This window comes from Vombatus ursinus, unplaced genomic scaffold (assembly GCF_900497805.2).
Source record: "Vombatus ursinus unplaced genomic scaffold, bare-nosed wombat genome assembly UNPS02014784.1, whole genome shotgun sequence".
Classification (NCBI taxonomy): Eukaryota; Metazoa; Chordata; class Mammalia; order Diprotodontia; family Vombatidae; genus Vombatus; species Vombatus ursinus.
The window spans coordinates 28,793,487-28,811,589 of NW_020954562.1; the positions used below are offsets into that span (position 1 = coordinate 28,793,487).

An 18,103-nucleotide genomic window follows, 5' to 3' on the forward strand; every position below is an offset into this window, starting at 1 on the left:
AGTCACTTAACCCCAATTGCCTAAAAAAAAAAAAATTAAAAATAATAAAAAATTAAAGAACAGGGGGAACATAGGATAAGGGACACAAAAGCAATTCTTTTGGTACAGATTAATTTCAAGTTACAGAGTAATTCTCCTAACCCTTAGGGCACTATTTGTATCCACATCATTACTATGTACCAGGTATTATGCTAAGTGCTAGGGATCCAAATATTTTATTAAAGAAACAACTCTGCTGCTGAGAAGTTTATATTCTAACAGGATAATATAACACACCTAGCGAGTTTCATTTAGGTGGGTAATAAGAAAACATGGGCATAGAGAGATGGCCAATGTGTATGGCTTAATAGATAGATGAGGGGAAGGAATTTATTTCCAGTCTTGAAAAGCTTCATGGAGGCAAGTAACGTGACTTCCCTGAGCTCACACAGCCAGTGTTTGTCAGAGGTCGAATTTACACTGAAGGTGACTCTCTATCCACTACCCTATTTTGCTTCTCAGGGCATGTACTTAACTAGTCAACAGGTTTGAATACTTATGACATAATTTTCAGATGAGGATATCAGAGAAGCCCTGCAGAATTATTGTTTTTGCCGAAGACTGGCTCTCTTTGGCTAAGTATGTAGTTATGTCATTTTGACGGATGTTTTAAATGTAGTAGCTTGAGGTGTTAAACATCTGGCATACTACCCTCAACAGTTACCTGGCCCACCGTGATGCTGCCTTCCTGGCCCAATGGGGAAAAGGAGCAGGAAGGGAATCCTTCAGGTATGGAATTTTGGATGCCCAGCCTGGTATAGGAGCTGTGCTCTGAGCCAAGAGAGGTGGAAAGAGGAGTACCCCAGAGGAACTGGGCAACAATAGGCTAATGATGGCAAGAAGGAACTGGGCAACTCTAAGTTCAATACAACTCAATTCAATAAGCATTTATTTTTTTTCTTTTCATGTCTCTTTATTTAATTTCACTATATTTTTAATTACAATATTATTAATTTATGTATTTTTAGTTTTCAACGTGCACTTCCACAAGATTTTGAGTTCCAAATTTTCTCCCCATCTCATTCCTCCCCCCACCCCAAGATGGCATGCATTCTAAATATCCCTTCTCCTAATCTGCCTTCCCTTCCATCTCTCCCCCCTTCTCTTACCCTCTTCCCCTTCAGTTTTCCTACAGGGCAGGATAGATTTCTATACCCCATTTCCTGTATGTCTTATTCTCTCATTGTATGTGAAAACAATTTTTTTTACTTTTGTTTTTAAAACTTTGGGTTAGCATTTATTTTTTCCTAGCCATTGTATTTTGTTAAAAATGATTTCTCTTGGCAATCTATGTCTTAGAGACTCAGAGCTCCACTCCATCCCTCTGCCCCCCAGCCTTCTACTTCAAAATTCTTCAGAAGGACATCACTGATAATGAGACTGAATTGAATTTTCTTATCCTGGTCAAACCCAACCCAAACCTGAACTGATTTTATCCTACTGATGCTTAGGTGGAGACAGATACTACTGCCCAGATAGACAGAGGCTGGGAGTGATCTGGTGGAATGATGGTGGGTTGATATGAGCCCCTGATGAAAAAGCATATAATGCTGTACCTCAAAAATCTCTTTCAAGAAGGTTCTGACCTGCCCCCCTTAGGGGGGGCCCAGTTTTGGACTGAACTCCCATTCAATACATGTCGAGCCAGCTTGAGAGAAATTAAACCGTGAGCACATGCACCCAATTTCGTTTGTCTCTCTCTTAGAGCAGACTCTGTAATAAATTGGGTTTCTATTTTTTTATTGTTGACAGTTACTAAGTTTATAATAATTACTTTTTAAAAAGAAAACTTTGAAGGGAAGCAATAAATTCAGAGATTTGAAGGAAGAAAATACATATTCACATTTGTAGACATAATTAACCAGAATACATGCTTCCATTCAGACACGTGCAAACACACCACCCAAAATTGAAAAAATGGAAGCATAAAAAGTCAAAATCAAAGACTGAATTAGTGACGTCCACTTAAGGGTAAAAGTGTTGAGGATAAAGAAATGATATTCATCAATCTCCTTCACCTCCCTTATCTCTCCCTGGAAGGAGATTTGCTCTGGGTTCCAGACAAACTGTTCTTTATATTTGGCATTCTGGTTTGTTTGGGGTTTTTTGCCCCTCAGAATCCATATCTTCCTTTTGGGATTAGCTCAGGTGCCATCTCCTCCACGAATCCTTCATGGAACTTTTCTCTGTCAATAAACATTTTTTTTATTAATTTATTTTGATTTATCAACAATTACTTCCATAAGCTTTTGAGTTTTAAATTTTTCTCCCCCTCCCTCCCTTCTCCCTCCTCAAGACAGCATGCAATCTGATATAAGCTATACATATACATTCCTATTAAACATATTTTCACATTAGTGATGTTGTGAAGAAGAATTAGAACCAATAGGAGGAACCACCAGAAAGAGGAAACAAAATAAAACAGAAGGAAAAAAAAGCAAAAAGTATGCTTCGATCTGCATTCAAACTCCATAGTTCTTTCTTTGGATATGGATAGCATTTTCCATCATGAGACTTTTGGAGATGTCTTAGATTCTTGTATAGCTGAGAAGGGCTAAGTCTATCAAAGTTAGTTATCACACAGTGTGGCTGTTACTGTGTACGATGTTCTCCTGGTTCTGCTCATTTCACTCTGCATCAATTCATGTAAGTCTTTCCAGGTTTTTTTGAAGTCTGCCTGTTCATTATTTCTTATAGCATAATAGTATTCCATTACATTCATATACCACAACTTGTTCAGCCATTCCCCAAATGATGGGCTTCCCCTCAATTTCCAATTCTTTGCCACCACAAAAAGAGATGCTATAAATATTTTTGTACATGTGGGTCCTTTTCCCATTTTTATGATCTCTTTGGGATATAGCCCTAGAAGTGCTATTGCTGGGTCAAAAGGTATGCACATTTTTATAGCCCTTTGGGCATAGTTCCAAATTGTTCTCCAGAATGGTTGAATCAGTTCACAACTCCACCATCAATGCATTAGTGTTCCAATTTCCCCACATCTTCTCCAGCATTTATCATTTTCCTATTTTGTCATGTTGGCCAATCTGATAGGTGTGATGTGGTACCTCAGAGTTGTTTTGATTTTCACTTCTCTAATCAATAATGATTTAGAGCATTTTTTCGTATGACTATAGATGACTTTAATTTCTTCCTCTGAAAATTGCCTGTTCATATCCTTTGACCATTTATCAATTGGGGAATCAATAAGCATTTATTAAGCACAGGCAATGAGCCAGGCACTGTGCTAAGCACTGGGGATACAAAAAGAGCAAAAGACAATCTTTGCCCTCAAGGAGTTTACAATGAAATTGAGGAGACAACATACAAACAAATATATATAAAGCAAGTTATATATGGGATAAATAGGACATAACTAAGAGAGGTAAGGTTCTAGAATTAAGATGGCTTAATTACAGGAATTACAGGAAGGCTTCCTGTAAAAAGTAAGATTTTAGTTGGACTTGAAGGAAGTCAGAAAGGTCAGTAGTCAGAGTGGAGGAAGGAGAGCATTCCAGGCATGGGGGAAAGCCAGAGAGCATGAACAGAGCTGAGAGATAAGCTGTCTTATTTGTGGACCAGCCAGGAGTCCAGTGTCACTGGATGGAAGAGTATGTGTTGGAGAGAAAGTTGTAAGAAGACTGAAAAGGTAGGAGGGGGCTAATTGAAGCGACGGCCCTGAACTTCAGTGGTAGCAGGAGATTACCTACCAGGGAATTCCTAAATTAGTGAAATCAGATCTAGTCCTGGTCCTTGTATTTTTAGTAATGATAATACCTTGGGTGTATGGAATTTACAAAATACTCTAATATTCATTTCCTCATTTGATCTTCACTGCAACTCTGTGTAAACTAGGAAGGACATCTATTATTCCCCTTTTCAGGTGAAGAAATAGTTAAAATGAGTTGCACAATGTTGTGTTGTCTAGTAAGCATTAGAGACCAGCCTACTTGTGAAACATCTGTGTCATGTTCTCAGTCAGATCTTATGCCCCTTCAGGACAAAAGTTGCATCATATGCTTGTTTTGCATCCCTAGTAATACCTAGATTTCTAGGAGAAACTCTGACACAGCCAATAAAACCACAGAACAAATTTTGAGAATTCTCTGAATCAAACACAGAATTTGGGTTGTTTGGGCAGCAGAATTACATAGATATAAATAAAATATAAAAATATTATAAAATAAAATATAAAAATGAATAAAAATATTTAATTTCCATTATTTTATAAATATATACCATATAAAGGAGGCCATTAACCGCAATATTTTTCTTTTTAACAAAACATTTATTATAAACATAGAATACAGAAATAAGACTCATATCTGAGCCCAAGTTATCAAAGGAATAACACTAGGTACAACACCTCATGCTGAGGGGTGTCCCTATTAGCAGTAGTTCTGTGCAATCTCTGTATAAACTAACTTAAGACATCAATAAGGGAAGACCTATTAGCATGAATAAGGTTGGAGACTTGAGTAAAGGCAGCATAACCATTTCCTTTGTGCTTGCTTTCCCCAGGAATTTTGCTCTCTCTTTTCCTAGCCAGAGTAACAAAGTTTATTGTATTGCCAGTAGGAGTTGGTGAGATTCCAACAATCTGACCAATTTAATGGGGGCAAGATTGGTACTTAAATACAAGAAAAGACAGTGAGAATATCTGGATGGAATTAAGGAGTGGTAAATAGCCTGGGGTGGGCCAGGTGCAGAAAATGAAAGGAGTTAAGTGGTCTGGGCTGGGTTGGAGGGCCACAGTGAAAGGACTATTGAAAGGATTATTGAGTATCTAGGTAGACTGGGATGGGTGAGATGCCTCAGGTAAAATGCCAGTGTGGGAAAGTTCGGAGGCAAAGACATGGTCTTTTCCTTTTAGGGGTCCAGGTCCCATAACCCTATCATTCCCCCCTCAAACAAATGGGACCCAAAATCTTTTGGGGTAAGGGGTAAAGGTCTTGGTTTCTGAAATTGCTTCCGGCTGGCAAGGGGCATAGAGATGTCCCTGCCTTGTTTTGCTCACTCTCTTGCTGACATCTCTATGACTGCTCTGTATAAATTGCAGGTTTTAGTAGTGTAAAATTCATATTCTGCCTGACACAGTCAAATTATTGTATTAATTTTTACTGGAAAAAAAAAGGGCAGGTTATTTATTCCCTGTGGCAGAGTGGGCCAGGGCAGGTGTCTACTTCACCATTTTATATAAATGCAGGCTTATAGCCAAACATTCTCTTGCTAAAAGTGAATGGAAAGTTGTTCCTGAAAAGTGATCTAATGGAGAAACTTTGAGCAGCCACAGCCAACCAAACTCTGGACAAAAGCAGCTTCTCTCCATCTTGCTACATTTCTTACCGTAGTTTGGTAGGTCCACCTTCAGAATTTCTCCAGACTTTGGAGGACCCTGTCAATCAGGTCAAAAAAATATAGTCACCAGTGCAGATGGTGGTGTTGCTGGGTATCACTCCATCATCTTGAGTGATACCAGCATTGCTAAAATACTTCCTATCCTAGACTCATAGCAGGAGCTCTTACAGTTGACTTGCAGAAGGAAGTATTAATGACATTCAAGAATATCCCCATTGTGGGGCAGCTAGGTGACGCAGTGGATAGAGCACTGGCCCTGAAGTCAGGAGGACCTGAGTTCAAATCCGGCCTCAGACCAAACACTTGACACTTACTAGCTTTGTGACCCTGGGCAAGTCACTTAACCATAATTGCCTAAAAAGAAAAAAAAAGAACATCCCCATTGTGCAACTAACTATTGGGAGTGACTGCTGTGGTGGTGATGGTAATAACTACAGTCAGAAGAGGAAGAAAAATAGGCAGAGCCGTTGACAAGAAATCCTCCAAACATAATCTCCCTGGCCCTTCCTTCTTAGTTTCCCCTTCCAGTCTCTATCAATAACTGGGTAAATGTGCCAAGGACTGAAGCAGTGAACCCCTGAATTCTAGCTGACTGACCATTTTATAGCATGGCAGGATAGCTGTGTGACAGGTGGCAAGGATTATTATCCCATCTTGCAGAGGAAAAAAATTAAACCATAAGCAGTAACCAACAGTTAGTGACATATCAGCCCTTTTCAAGGAAAAGTATCTAACCAGGGATATTTAGCACAGTGGTTTCTCCTGAAGTAATGATGGTGATTGATCTTAATCTAAATGCAGAAGCTAATTGTATGTGATTATGTGCTACATACAAAGCGTTGAGAATGATTCTTACCTGGTTAGAGGCAGCAGGGTGTAATGGAAAGAATTGGAGTCAGGGGGACCTCGGTTGAATTTCTGCCTCTAACACTGTGTGGCTGCATGACCCTAGGAGAATCATTTAATCTTTCTGAGCCTCAGTTTCCTTATCTGTAAAATAGGGATGATTATAAGTACCCATAACTATTAGGGTTGTTGTAAGGACCAAATAAGATAATTTATGTAAAAAATACTTAGCAAACCTTGAAGTGCTTTGCAAGTGTTAGATATAATATTATTATGCATACTCAAGCAAAACAAATTCCCATATGGGCCAGGTCCAAAAAGTTTACGTATCATTCTGTACCCTGAGTCTATCACCTCTCTCTCAGGAGATTGGTAGTATGCTTCATCATCTATCTGCTGTGGTTAGTCCCTGTGGTTAGTAGACTTTACATCTTTCAGAGTTGTTTGTCTTTGAAATGTTATTGTCTTTATATAAACTCTTCTGGTTCTGCTAACTTCACTTTGCATCATTTCATATAAATCTTCCCTGTTTTCTCTTTCATTATTTCTTATATTACGATAGTATTACAGTACAGTCCACCTAGCTGACCCTTCCTTTCTCCTTTTAAGGCTCAGCTCAGGTACCACCACCTCTTCCATGATCCCTTTCCTGATTTTCTCACTTGAAAGTATTCTGTCTTTCTTTGAAATCTTCCAGAGCAGGGCTTCTTAAACTTTTTCCACTCTCGGGATCCGCTTTTGCATGTTGGCAGTACCAGTTGGCAATGTGTGGCCTGAGGGCATATGCAGTGCAAAGTAAAGGGGGGGCGCTGTCAGAAACACCTTGGTTTTATTATGCGTTTGATTTTGAATTCATTTTTGGTCATTGCATATTCAGAAACCTTTTACTATTGCCAAATTTTTCACAATCCCATATGGGGTTATGACCCATAGTTTAAGAAGTGCTGTTCTAGAGCACTTTGTCTGCATCTTTCCTTTGACTCCATCACACTTTATCTTATCTCATTTAGTGATGTATAGGTCATATCCCTTCTCCCCATTCCCTCCCCTAGAGTGTAAAGGGTGTGGGACTTGGAGTCAGTAGAACTTGGTTTGTTTCAAAAACCAATTCTGCCATTTACTGTCTGTGTGAACTTTGATTAGTAATTTTATTGATCTAGGCCTCAGTTGCTAATTTGCAAAATAAGAGAGTTGTACTCTATGACCTCCAAAGTCCCTTCTAATTCCAAACCTATGAGCGTCTTCTTGAAGGCAAAGATTGTGCCTTTTTAAAAAAAATTTTGTATCAACTGTGGCCCAGGGCCTCCTCTTCCAATGACTCAAGGCTCTCATGGAACTGGTTCAGTCTTTGGGCATGACCTCAAAGGGGTCAGTTTAACTTTTTGGCTCCCACTCCCACTTCAGAATTTTACTCTAGGAAAATCTCTAAAATGAAGCTTAGTTATGACTTATGTCCCAATTTCCCCAAAAGTGGGGGCAAATGTACCTAGCTTCTATATTCAATGTGAAATATGAGTATCAAATCAAATTGAGTCAAGTGTTGAGAATACAAAGAAGGGCAAAAACAGTTTTTGCCTTCAAAGAGTTCATTCCAATCCATCAGACATGGGACAGCCTTTATTTTGTCTGTCACAGAAAATGTATAAGATGCAAAGGACTCACCTGTGAGCAAATACAGCAACAGAAAGTACTCAAATAGACGATTGAGGATACTACTACTGAGAAAATACTCCCCATTCACCATGGACTTGCACCATGCAGCGCATACTGCCGAGTAAAGTTTTTCCCTTTAGGAGATCTGGTATCTGAACATTCAGGCTAGGAACTCTCAAACTTGCATGGGAAGTCCATTCTCAGAAACTCTACTCCATTCTAAGAAAAGGAAACAAAGGCAGAAGAAAGCTCCTGGTGGTCCAGGAGCTCTCCCCTGAGGTTTGCCATGTACTTTTCTGGCAAGTCATTATTGCTATTCCTTGAAGTAGGACAGGGAAAAGTGAAGTCTCCTCCCCACCCCTTGTTGCATTCTGGTCCGGGAGTTTGAGAGAGAGAGAGAGAGAGAGAGAGAGAGTAAAGAACAAAAGAAGGGATTAGTGGTCCACAGCTTGCTTTTAGAGACTATGGGGCCACTCTTCTGGCGAGAGTTCAGTACATACACACACACACACACACACACATACACACACACACACACACACACACACACACGTACATACATACCCCTCACTCCCAGGAATCATCCTTTCAGGCAAGAAACAAATCAGAGGAGTACCTTGGGTTCTCACAACAAGGGAGTAGATATGTGTGTACCACGTCAGAGGTGCCTTTCTAACAAAAGCCCATGATCTATAATTTCTTTGAATTGACTGGGGGACTCACTAAATTGATCAGCAACTCTTCTGCTCATCCCCTTACATTTTTATTTCTAGCACATTTTGGAACATAGATATATAATTAAATTTTTTTAACTTTAATGTGATAAAAATGCTGCAAATGATTGCTTATGAGACATTCAAGTCATTTAATCTTTCTGGGCCTCAGTTTCTTTATCCAAAAAATGAAAGGATTGGCTGAAATAAATCTCTAAGGTTCCTTCCAGCTTTAAGTCTGTGATGCTATGATTTTTTTTTCTTTGTTTTGCCCGAATTTAACTGTCTTTTCTCACCCTGGAGCTCAAAGGATAGCTCAATTACTTTTTCATTAACAATTGGTCACTCACTGCATTCTGGTTTATCTTGGCTCATTTTTAGAAAGTAATTTATCTTCAGATGTTAATTATTCTTCAAAATACTACCGTGAAATAGAAATTAGACCCAGACTTCTAAGGGGAACCGACTCACCTGAGTCTATGTAAATTGGAACCCCAGAACAGCTTTTCGATTGCAGAGCTGCAGTTTTCTCTTTGTCCACTAGGTTGTGCTGCTTTTCTATTTCAAGGACATACCTTGCTAAGTATCATTCTTCACCAATGGGATGCTTAGAAAATTATTTTTTGTGAAGTAGCCAAATATTTTATTTGATGCTGAGTTCTAGGAGGTGGATACTTATTGCTTAACAAAATAAATAAAGCATTTGTGCTTTAGTACAGTGTGTGGAAAATTTTTAATGATCTGCAGATGACCTGTGCTTTTTATAAATTAAAAACATTAAATATATGTTTTATATGTATATATTAAATATATATGTTTTCATTTAAAAAAATAAAGTTCAGCAAATATTCTATTTTTCCAAATGCTGTTATTTAGTGGGCTCTATTTCTGTCTTTACCTATAAGAGGGTAATTGTCAAGTTCTTTCCCAGGTATTAAGGAGAAATGAATGGACCCATAGTAACTTCTTACTCTCCTTTCGTGTACAGTGTTTTCTTCTCTGTCTAGACCTGCACCCCCAGGAGGCAGTCTGTAGTTGCTGTGACTAAGACATCGGCTCGGTATCTCCTTTCTGTAGAGAATTTCTGTAGCACAAAGTAGGATGATATAGTGGAAAGAGCCCCAGACTTGTAGTCAGAGGATTTACAATAACAATACTGTAAAAACAAATAACTTTGACGTTAGTCAGAACTATGAACAATGCAATGATTATCCAAGATTCCAGAGGACCTGTGATCAAACTGGCTATCCATGAAAGAGAGACAATAGATTTAGGATGCAAAATGAGACACACACATATATGCACATACGTGAGACTTATATGTACCTATATGCATTATATATGTACAAGTACACATATGTAGATATATATTAATCTCTATATATAACTCTCTAAATCTATATATACATACATATGTGTATACGTACTCTCTGCCATGACTGCCTTTTAAGGCTTATAAACGTATTCCTCACAGCAACCAAATGAAGTAGGGTAAACATTGTGTTCAGCAAAGAATTGTAAACAAAGTGGATGCGCATTTTACTGATAAGCATACTGAGGATTGTAGATGTACTTGCTTATATAAGTGCCAGAGTTGGGATTTTTTTGCATTGAAGTTATTGCTTTTATTTCTTAACTTTCATTAATATTTTGTGTTTGCATTACAAATATTTGCATTACTCCCACTTCTTGAGAGATCTCTTGTAGTAAAGTAAAACAGTTAAAATACAATGATCTCATCTGAAAGTGTATACAAAATTCCACATATATATAGCACCCCCATGTCCCTATTTTGTAAATGAATAGAAATCTATTTTCTCTTCCTCTTACCCTCACCCCATACTTTTTAAAGAAAAAGAAAATTTTTTGTAACAAATATGTAAACAATCAGGCAAAACAAATTCTCTCAATGGCTACATACAAATATATGTCATATGTTTTATGTGTATATGTATATATATATATATAGAGAGAACATACACATATTAGACACAAATATATATGTGCAGGTATACCTATATAAATATGTATGCATTTATATGCATATCTATACATTATACATATGTGACTCCTAATGCGTGATCATTCCTTTGATCTTGCCATCATCCACAAATTTTTCATTTCATGAACTCCAAAATTCCTTTATCTGATCATAATCTTTTATTATTCTATCTTTCTTTCTGCCTTTAAGTTCTTTGTCCTTATAGTGACCTCCTATTCCTCCACCCCTCAGTTCTTTCCTAGGATATCACTATACTATCCTGCCTTCACTATCTTGAACCCTTGGTAAATCAATTCAACTCTACACTGTCCTCTATACTGGAGTCCCTTTGCTCCCTTATCCTATCACTGATCATACCTTGCCAAACTAGCCTTGGATGACTCCCGCCATCCACTCACGGTCTTTGCTCCTAGTCATGTGCTGCTGAATGGGGCTAGAGAAAAACATGATATCATGGTGACTAGATCTACTACAGATTTATATTTCATAATCTCAACTGTGCCGTCACTGCAGCAAGGCAATCCTTTTATATCTCTCTCATCAGTTCACCATATCCACTCGCCACTGTAGCCATTCCAAAACTTTTCATCCTTCCTCTAAATGCTGAAAACCTTGCTTCATACTTCGTTAAAAAAAAATTAAGGCTATTCACAAATAATTCCCTCCCTCTTCTCCCCACTTCCTTATCTCATATCATTCAGATATCTTCCCCCATTATCTTAGAGTGGCCCTTCTTCTTTACCAAGAAAAACACCTCTACATGCATCTGTGATCTCATTCTATCTTCCCTTCTCCTACAAACTGTCCTTTCTCCTTCTCTCACTAATCTTCAATCTCTGTCTACTGCCTGCTTCTCTGCTGCCTACAAACATGCCCATGTCTTCTCCATCCTTAAAAAACCCTCACTTGATCCTACCTCCTTCAGTAGCTATCTTCCTATATCTCTCTTCCCTTTCATGACTAAATTCCTTGACAAAGTTGTCTACAATAAATTTCTCCACTTTCTCTCCCTTTACTGTCTTCTAAACCCATAGAGTCTGGCTGCTAACCTCATCATTCAATGGAAACACCACTTTCCAAAGTTACTAGTGATCTCTTGCTTGACAAATCTAATGACCTTTTCTCAGTGATCATCCTCCTTGACATCTCTGCAATCACTTTGTTTTCCTGGATACCCTTTCCTTTCTAGGTTTTCATAACACTGCTCTCTTCTGGTTCTCTTCCTGCTTGCCTGACCATGCCTTCTCAGTCTCCTTTCCTGGATCTTTCTCCAGGTCATACTAGATAATGATAGGTGTCTCACCAAGACTACATCCTGGGCCCTCTTCAACGTTCACTTTTATAAGATTTTGAGTTCCAAACTTTTTTCTCATTCCTTCCTTCCCTCCCCTCTCTCCAAGACAGCAAGAAATCTAATATAGTTTATATATGTACAATCATATTAAATGTATTTCCACATTAGTCCTATAATGAAAGAAGAATCAGAACAAAAGGGAAAAACCAAGAGAAAGAGAAAACAAATGATGAAAAGAGTATGCTTTGATCTGCATTCACACTCCATAGTTCTTTCTCTGGATGTAGATAGTATTTTCCATCATGAGTCTTTTAGAACTGTCTTAGATTATTGTATTGCTGAGAAAAGCCAAGTCATTCAAAATTGATCATTGTACAATGTTTCTGTTACTGTGTACAATGTTCTCCTGGTTCTGCTCATTTCACTCAGCACCAGTTCATGTAAGTATTGACTATGTATATTGAAAGCAAAAGTAAAAATGAATATACAAAGATGTTTGAAAGTCTTTATTTTAAGGTCTTTAAAGGTTCTCAACTTCTATGAGGTTGCTATGCGCAACTTTTTAAACTTAAAAAAATTTATTGCTTCCCCCCCATTTCGTTACTGTGTCTATTCTAGTCTATATGATCAACATTTAATTCTCTGTTCAGCTCACTAGGTCTTTATTTAGTAATATTCATTTCTACTCTTATACAGAATCATGAAAGCATAATTTGAGAGGCAGTAAAGTAGTAGATAGAGAGCATATCTCCAATTAAAAAAGACTCAGGGTTCAAGTTTTCAATGACCTGGTTGTGTGACCCTGGGTAAGTCATTAACTTCTCAGTGGCTTGGACAATTTTAGGACAGTTAAGTTTCCAAACCATTGTGATTAATGGGAATTTGGTAGAAAGAGTTTCCTCACTAAGAACTGCCTACAATGAAATCATAGGGTCATACCAAACAAAAAAATTCATTTTTATTCCTGTATAGAATCATCTAAAACTTCTTATTTTCTTAAGGAAAAAAATAATATTACTTAGAAATTTGGGTATGTAGCTTTGTTTTTAAATTTTTTATAATACCATTATTTTAATAACTTTTGGCTAAATACATAATGACCCAACCTATATTTAGTAAGTGTCCCACATGTAGAATTTACTTGCCTTTTATAAAATATCAAACTTCTTCATATACAGACAAGAGAGATAAATATAGAACAGCCACGTTACTTCTGTCAAGTAACTTAAACTACCCTTTTGGTTCCAACACACATTCCTTAATTGCTTTTAAGCAATTGCTTTTTAATTATGGGCCAACTGGGGCAGCTAGGTGGTGCAATGGATAGAGCTCCAGCCTTGGAGTCAGGAGGACCTAAGTTCAAATCTGGCCTCAGATACTTGACACTTACTAGCTGTGTGACCCTGGACAAGTCACTTAACCCCAATTGCCTCACCAAAAAAAAAAAAAAAAAAAAAAAGAATTATGGGCAAACATCTTCCACATTTCTTACCTAGCCTTAATCACTGAATGCGTGTTGCCTCAAACAAACTGAGACCTGGGAAAGTCCTTAGCTTAAAAAGGCCAAGGTCTCCCATTGCATCTAGGGCCATCTCCAGTAATCCTGATCTTTGTCTTGCCACTAGACCCAGATAGCTCTGGAGGAGAGAGTGAGGCTAGTGACTCTACACAACCCTTCTTCATTTAAATCCAATTCGCTTGCAAGTCAAGACATCACCTTCCTGATGTCATTGATTTTCTTCAAGAATGAAGGACAGACAACAACATCAACAACAAATAACAACAATTGATCATAACAACAATAACTGTAAATTCATTGTTAAAACATGTTTTGTTAGAAAAAAAACTTTTAAAAAAATATCTACAATAGCAGTTTGAATCCCCTAGAATTGGATTTTTTATTGAGTACTCAACTGCTTAACATGTCTATGTAATTTATATCTATACAACTTTTATCCACATTCAAAACATACATTTAATATATTCATTAGTAAATTGATTTAGCTGTTACTATGATTTTTCATATTAGAATGTAGTATTTCACAAATTCAGCAGTTAGATTTACTTATACAAGCTACAATGACCCAGAGAATCTAAAGTGTTCATTTAAATAGGTCTGTTGCTCTCCTTATTAGTTTAAGAGAAGATATTTTAAACCAAAGAGTGGATGGTGAATGATTTCTAACTCCTACAAACATTTTGGGAATATATCCCAGTTATGTATGCATGCTTTTTCTTCAGTCTATACTGTACCCAAAGCTGGAAAATTAGCTTTTACTAAAAAATTATTTCTGAACTTCTCCACATGAGATAATCCAATTTAGTATAAGTTAGCAACAATGCTTTATCTAAACCAAAAATCTCATAAAACTTATTTATAATCTTATTACAACTATAAACAGACATAAAGAATATCCCTTGTTTCTTTAATATGAAATCTACTTTAGGATACATAGACCTCCAGAAAAAAATTAAGATTTATGTGAAATTACCTTATCTTACTGTTTATGGTTTAAGAGTATAATTTAAAAATCAGTAACCAGATCTTTTGTCTGATGTTTAAAATGAAATGAACATGCTAATTTAAATATAAAATGAATAGTGTCATCTTATGAAATAGCAAACAGAGTCAACAATGCTTTCAAAAAGAAGACTACAGTATTTCTTTTACTCCCAACTTGGATTCTCCATAAACACAATCCACAAATGAGATAGGAACCTCTCCAAAGGTATAGTTCAGTTCCCTAGGTTAACTAATCATCTCTGTCCAGAAGACATATCCTTTAGAAACCCATTTTCTCATTAATTTTTGTAGAACTTTTTTGTATAACCTGAAACTTCCTGTTAAGTCTGATGCTCCTGGCCTCAGCAAAATCTGAGTTAGGAGGTTGGCTCCTCTGCTGATAATTTTTCTCTTCAAATCATAGCCATAGACACCTCTGTTTCCTTTGGAGCGAGTTCCAGGAATAATGTCAAAATTGCATCTTTTTTGCTTCCTAATAAACTCTAGAATAAATTTTGGATAGTGTGAGAAATCAGCAACCATCATAAAAATGAAATTTCCTATAGTATGTTGAATTCCATGAACCTATGCTGGTCTCAGTCCTAGCTTTTTAGCCCTGGGCCTTAGAAGATGTTATCTGCCCAACTGATCTTTTCCAACTAGTCAGCAGGAAGTTTCCTGTGTTCCATCATGACTTCTATTATCCATTATCGATGACTATAATTTTGTAGTTGTTTGTACTTTCTCCAAAGCTCTTCACCAGTAACCACATGATGAGAGGCAAGTTCTCTCGTTCATTGTAGGTGGGGAGAAGTACCAAGTACTTATCCACTCCTGGAGCCTCCAATGCTGCCTTCTTCACTCCTCTTCACTGGGATGATGGACTATTTGGGATATCACTGTGCAAGGCCATGGTGGTACTGTCTTCTCTGTCATTTTCAAGGGCACTGCCATCTTCCCAGTCGCTCAGGCTAGCCATAGTTGTGCAAAGTACCTTCTTCCAATTAAAAAAATGTCGCAGTCTTTTGTATTTAAGACAACATCTCCATTTGGAGCTTTTTGTGACATATGGTGTAAGTGATGGTTTAAACCTATTTTCTGCTGATATCTTTTCCAGTTTTGCTAGCAGTCCTGATGTCCAATCTCATATCTCCAACTGCTTATTGGACTTCTTGAACAGGATATCTCATAGATACCTTAAAAACAATATGTCCAAAACTGAACTTATTGTTATCTTTATCTCCAAATCCTCCCCTCTTCCTAGCTTCCTTATTACTGTCAAGGACACCACAATTCTCCCATTCATTTGGGTTCACAACCTAAGTATCATCTGCAATTCCTCAGGAAGACCTGAGTTCAGTTGCAGCTTCACACACTTCCTAACTGTGTGACCTTGGGCAAATTACTTGACCTCTGTTTGCTTCACTGTTTCCTCAACTGTAAAATGGGGATAATAATAGCACCTACCTTTCACGGTTTTTGTGAGAATCAAATGAGAAAATCTTTGTAAAGTGTTTGCTTAAGCACATGTGCCTGGCACATAGTATATACTAAAGAAATACTTATTCTCTTCCTCTCAAATCTAATCTTTTGCCAAATCCTGATAATTCTACTCTTGTAACATTTCTCATATGTTCTCTTAACATATTCTGTCTTCTGACACTGCCACCATCCTGATGTGGGCCCTCATCACCTGGACTATCACAGTAGCCTTCTGGTTGATTTCCCTACCACACATCTTTCCCATTCCAATCTGTCTTGTACTGAGGTGTCAAAATGATCTTCCTAAAGCATGGGTCTAGCCATGTCACCCTACTCAGTAAGCTGCAGTGGCTTCCTATTATCTCTAGAATCAAATAGAATCAAAGAGCCTCTTTTGGGCTTTTAAAGCCCTTCCTTACCTTTATAGTCTTCTCCCACTTGACTTACACTTTACCTCCTTGCATTCTCTAATCCAGCAATACTTACCTCTTTGCTGTTTCATCTTCTAATTATGTCTTCATTTGCTGTTCTCCATGTCTGAACTGTTCTTCCTCCTCATCTCTGCTTCCTGCTTTTGTTGGTTTCCTTTAAGACTGAGTTCATCAGATACCACCCCGCCTCCCCAGCCTTTCCTCTGAGACCACCTATCATTTACACTGCATTTATTTTGTATGGACAAAGTTGTTTTGTTTTGCATGTTGTCCCCCATTAGGATGTGTGTGTGTGCTCCTTGGGAGCAGAGAAGGTGTTTTTGCCTTTTCTTTTTTTGTATATTGGAACTTAGTATGGTACCTGACGCATAGTAATCTCTTAATAAATGTTTATTGACTGACTGATAGCCTTTTCTTGTAGACTGTATAGTAATAGCATAAATTTAAATAGTACTCTCAAGTTTTCAAAAAAAAATTTTATCACAACAATCCTGTGAGATAAATAGTATTTGAATTAGGGAAAGATCTGTGATTTCCTTAAAGTAAGTGTGGAAATTCCCTTCTTCAGCAAATGGAAGCCAGTTCATAATTTAATAGATAAATTATAAATAAGTAAATAGATAAATAAATAACTTCTAGGGAGTTGCCTGAGGCACACAGAGATTGAGTAACAGGCTTGTCATTTGCTGAGTCAGTGTCACAGGCTGGATTTGAATTCATATTCAACTCCCAGTCCAGTCTTCATCGCCTGAGCTAGGCTGCTTCTGAAATAAACAATACAAACATTATTACTGGGGTGACCTGGAACCAGCTCTAATCGGTTAGTAAGAGCCAATTGTTAAATGTTCACTGTGAACATTTTCACCTCAAAAGTCAGTAAATGCTATAAATAAGGGATTGATTTATTCTGGTCATTGCCTAGACTTAAGAAATTGATGAAGAAAATGTTAAAAATACAGATTAAACATAAAAGTGTATCCAATGTATGGTGGTGATTGTTGTTTTTATTGCCATTATTACTATTTTTACCCATTACCTTTGGTTAACTATTTTACAGGTAAGGGTATCTACTTAGGATAAGGATAACATAATTAATTATTAAGTAGCAGATCTTATTAGTCTAAGACCAGTGAATTTACTACTCCATAAGCCTTCCTGCACCTGTACCTACATGGAAAAAATGATGCGAAATGTTGATAGAATTTTTTCAGAAAATTAACACCAAAATACTTTGTTACTTCCTACACAAGGCCTTTCTTGATTCCCCCAGTTGTTAACATTTTCTTTTCTCCTATCACCCTGAAATTAGTTTGTATTTACTGGGGAAAATTTATACAATTAATATATAGTATTTTTTAAGCTATTTATTATTATTTACTATAAACATATTATTTATTATTGTTTACACAGTAAATAAGCTGCAATGGCTTCCTATTATTTATTACCCAAGGTACTGGTGTCCCCTCTCCCCAAACTACTTTGATTTCTTTTTGTGTTTATTATATATTTTTATTTTAAATGCTATTTATGTTACATTATATTATGTATATTTGTGTGGAGACATATATCCTGTGATAGAATGTAAGCTTGAGGACAGGTATTATATCACTTTTGTCTTTGTTCCCACAGTGCCTAGAACATAGTTGTTGTTTAGTCGTGTCCAACTTTTCATGACCCCATTTGGGGTTTTCTTGGCAAAGATACTGAAGTGGTTTGCCATTTCCTTCTCCAGCTCATTTTACAGATGAGGAAACTGAGGGAAACAGGGTTAAGTGACTTGCC

At 37.2% G+C, this 18,103-nt stretch overlaps 1 pseudogene; it reads right to left on the reverse strand.

The window, feature by feature from the left end:
* Positions 1–14,514: 14,514 nt before the first annotated feature.
* On the reverse strand, positions 14,515–15,321 carry LOC114046453 (annotated as a pseudogene).
* Positions 15,322–18,103: the final 2,782 nt, after the last annotated feature.